A 4674-nucleotide genomic window follows, 5' to 3' on the forward strand; every position below is an offset into this window, starting at 1 on the left:
TTTCAAATTTTGGCATCGTTCGTTTTCACCCGCAGAAACGTCGTTATTCATTAATTTCCGTAAAAAGTTTTATTTACTTTTTGCGTGCCGTGTTCAGCTCTAAGAAATTATAACTTATATTCTTCTATTGGGCTTATGGGAGTTGTATTGGCGGGAATTATTAGGGGTTTTATAATAGGTTGAGAAGGGGTTATATCAATGGCTCTCAACCTGGGGTCCACAGACCCCTGGAAGTCCAGAAAGGTAGTCCTAGGATACATAAACTAAATTCAAAGTTATATATATATATATATATATATATATATATATATATATATATATATATATATATATATATATATATATATATATATATATATATACACACACACACACACACACACACACACATAAGGATAGGCATCTTAAAAGGGGTCCGTCGGAAAACCTATTTAAATAAATGTCCGCCAAGGCAAAGTTCAGCCAGGTCGTTGTGTAGCAGAAGTGTGATAATAGAAAAGTTGGGGCGTTAAAACATTGAAGCAACAAAAAAAAAAAAATGAAACTGGAGAATTTGAGGTGTACCAAAATTAAACAACAAAAAAATAAAGAAGGCGCAGGTGTGGCTGTGTGGTAAGTAACTTGTCTCCCAACCACATATTTGTGGGTTCAGTTCCACTGTGTGGTACTTTGGGCAAGTGTCTTCTACTATTGCCTCAGGCCAAGCAGAGCCTTGTGGGTGGATTTGATAGACAGAAACTGAAAGAATCCCATCGTATATATATATATATACAGAGAGAGATGTTTGTGTGTCTGTCCCCCCCACCCCACCCACCAATCCTTGACAACTGATGTTGGTGTGTTTACATCCCCATAACTTAGCAGTTTGACAAAAGAGATCGATAGGATAAGTACTAGACTTATAAAGAATAAGTCCTAGGGTCAATTTGTTCGATTAATGTGGTGCTCCAGCATGGCCGCAGTCAAATGACTAAAACAAGTAAAATAAATTGAAACTTGAAAATTTTTTGTAGTATAAATGTTATCTATATATTTGGTTTTAATAATTCATGATCATCATCATCATCATTTAATGTCTGTTGTCCATGCTGGCATGGGTTGGACGGTTTGACTGGGGAGTGGCAAGCTGGAGGGCTGCACCAGACTCCAGTCTGATCTGGCAGTGTTTCTACAGCTGGATGCCCTTCCTAATGCCAACCACTCCGATAGTATAGTGGGTGCTTTTTACGTGCCACTGGCATGGGTGCCATTTGCGTGATACTGGTATCTGCCACAACTGTGACTTTACTCGGCTTGATGGGTCTTCTTCTCAAGCACGACATAATGCCGAAGGTCTCAGTCATTTCGCAGTGGTTTGGCTAACGATGACTGAATCAGATAATGAATCACACACAATTAGACGAGAGGAAAACTCTGCAAGGGAGGTAAGTCAAATGTTGAAAGGGAGGCAACTTTCTATTGGCAAATTTATTTTATATAAGAATTAGTGGAAAATAATATTAATTACATATCACCAAATAATGACAGGATACAATATAATATTGATTATTTCTAATTTTGACTGAAGCTCAGAAATGTAGAATGGAGCGGGTTAAACAATTACATCGACATCAAAAGGATGAAAGAGAAAATGGAGCTCGGTATGGCGTGCTAACGATCCTGAGAGCTCACCGCCTTTTAAAACAATAATATCGATCAGTAGTTCCCAACTTTTTCACTATTAAGGACCTCTTTTATTTAAATGGGTTTTCCCAGGATATTGAAAGGACTGTCAGTTTAACATGTTCGCGGACCCCCACCCCACTACTACCTTTGCCGACCACAGGTTAGTAACCACTGACAGAGATAAATGCCCGGATGCAGTACCAGGCAGTGACTCTCATGGCTTCTGATCTTAACAGATTGGAAGTGCTATCATGTACATTGTTTTGCCTTGGTATAAAAAGATGGGCTCAAGTAAATATTCTGCTCAATACCACAGATTTGCTTGTTAGTTGTTTGATCTTAACCAGTTGAGCATGTCCCTTGGTGGCTGACAATATTTGCATCTCTGATTGTGAGCAGAAGTGGTGGGGAAACATCATAGCCATGTGTTGAGAGAAATTCTTTGGGGTTTGGATACATAGTTGTTTTGTTCAACATCCTTAAACAACTCTTATTCAGGGACTTTTTGAGCGGGATGGGCTACTTGACACGAAGAAAATTCCAACTGGACTCCACCTGCAAGGTCATGCGCTGTTTTTCTTGATACAAACAACACTCAATACAAAAACTAATACAACAGAAGACTCAAACCAAACCCTGTAACACAACATACTGCTACAATACAATATTCTTCTCTACAGCAAAAAGAAAATGCCACCCCCCACCACCCCCACCAGCACAAAGGTACAACAAATAGTGAAATAGAAAGTTGCTTGACACTTTTGTAATTCGAAGAATAATAGTGGTGATGACAAGGGTGACGTAGATTACCTTACCTCAGTTTATGAGAGACAGGCGTTTTCAAAGAAACTCTGATTGTAACAGCAAAAATAAAGTTGGACCGTTAAGGGAAGGGCATCAGTAAAGATGCTGACTGACCACAGCTGTTATCCTAATACAGCATCAGCAGATAATAGTGTAAGGAGAAGGAAGAGGACCTGTGAAGAAAACAGGATAGTGTTGTAGTGCTACTTAGAAAGTGAACCTAAAAGAAGGGGCTAATTCTCTCCCTAATTAGTTGAGCTATGACCCTCTCTGCAACTTTCATCACCTGATCCAGTAATTTGATACCCCTGTAGTTATTTCTATCTAAAGCATCACCTTTCCCCTTGTAGCAGTTGACTATGATGCTGCTACACCAATCATTGGATATGACTCCTTCATGGACTGCCTGATTTACGATGCAGGTGACAAGACCATAACCCACACTGCCCGATATTTGAAGCCTCTCAGCAGTGACTCCTGATGGGCCAGGAGCTTCGCCTGTCTTCATATCCTTAATAGCTTTGTCTACCTAGGTACTGTCGATTCAGATAGCTGGTCCCTCAAGTGGGTCAACCTTTGGCAGACTCCCCTCCTCCTATTCATTCTCCACATTTAGCAGTCCTTCGTAATGTCTTCTCTAAGCCTCTTTTTTTGCAGAGTCATTAAACACAAGGGCACCGTCATCCATATGGACACATTTCTCTCCTATGACATCACTGTCTTGCAACACAAAACACCTCAAGTCTTTGGTCCTCGCATCACTGAACATTGACAAACTTCTTTTCTGCCACTCCCTTGGCTATATACAACTGTCTTTTAGCTTCCCCTTTGGCTATTTGATACATTTTCCTGCTACCCCCACTCTTCCGGACATTCCAGGCCTGTTTCTTTGCTCTAATGGCCCTGTCTACAGTATTCTTCCACCATCATGTTACTCTAGGTCTGGAAAAGACTTTGCACCAGTCACAGATTTGGTCTGTGGCACAAAGCAAGCTGTCTCGCAGGAATTCCCAGCTGCCTTCTATGTCACAGGACTGTAGCTTCTCCTCCCTATCATCAAATTTCTTAGTAAAGATATCCCTAAACCTCTGACCATGTGAAGGGTTCCTAAGCTTCCAAGTCCTTCTTTTCCAGATTGGTCTACTTTTTGAAAGTCTTCTGGCTCGAGTCTAAAGTCACTAATAACTAGTCTATGTTGGGGGGGGGGGGTACATTCCTCACCAGGAAGGATCTTTGTATTTAAGATCAACCATGCATCCCACTGTCTGGTGAGAATGAAATTGATCTGGCTAGCAGAGTCACCTGATTGATAGGTTATCAGGTGGCTAGCTGGTTTCTTGAAGTTGGAGTTGCAGATCAATAGGTTATTGGCATTGCAGAACTCCAGGAGCCTAGTTCCCTCTTCATATCTGGTACCATCTCCATGGGACCCCATGTACGCCATGGAAGATAACAGGTTGCTGTCCAACATGCCCATTAAAATCTCCAGCCACAAAGATGAGATCATTATCACTTGTCTTTGAAGTAACCTGCAGAAGAATATCATAAAAGTGATCCTTCTGTTCATTTGGTAGGCCTGCTTGTGGGGCATAGGCAGAGATAATTGTAGCTATACCATTCTGCAAGACTAGCCTGAGTTTAAGTACTCTATCACACACCCTCACTATCTCTACGACCTTATCCACCTATTTCTCTGCAAGAAGTAAGCTCACACCTCCCATTCAATTACTTCTCAGAAAAGTTTATACCTATGTGCTTTGCCTGTGAGGGCTCTGGCTGAAGCTCCTCTCCATCTTACCTCTTGTACGCCACATACATCAACATGTCTGTTGAAGCATCTCTACAATCTCGCTAGACCTACTTTCAATGTGCCTACATTTAGAGTGCCAACTCTGAGAACTGGGAAAGAGATATGGGAGATAACACAGGAAGGAGAGATGTTATTCAATGTCAGAAAAGAAGGAACCCATGAATGTTTGGTTACAGAGGCTGATTTCTGCTAGATACTTCTGCAACTGTCTTACAAGGAACCCAGCATGAGTGATGTTTCTTCCTGCATCTCATCTACCCTAACTCTCTTCTTAACTAGTTGGGCTATGACACTTTTCATAAATTTCATCACTTGATACCTCTGTAATTATTTCTGTCTATGGTGTCACCTTTGCCTTTGTAGCATGTTTTGTCGCATTGTAAAGCTTTAGATAT

Source organism: Octopus bimaculoides, chromosome 3 (assembly GCF_046866305.1).
Source record: "Octopus bimaculoides isolate indiv1 chromosome 3, ASM4686630v1, whole genome shotgun sequence".
NCBI classification, from domain to species: Eukaryota; Metazoa; Mollusca; class Cephalopoda; order Octopoda; family Octopodidae; genus Octopus; species Octopus bimaculoides.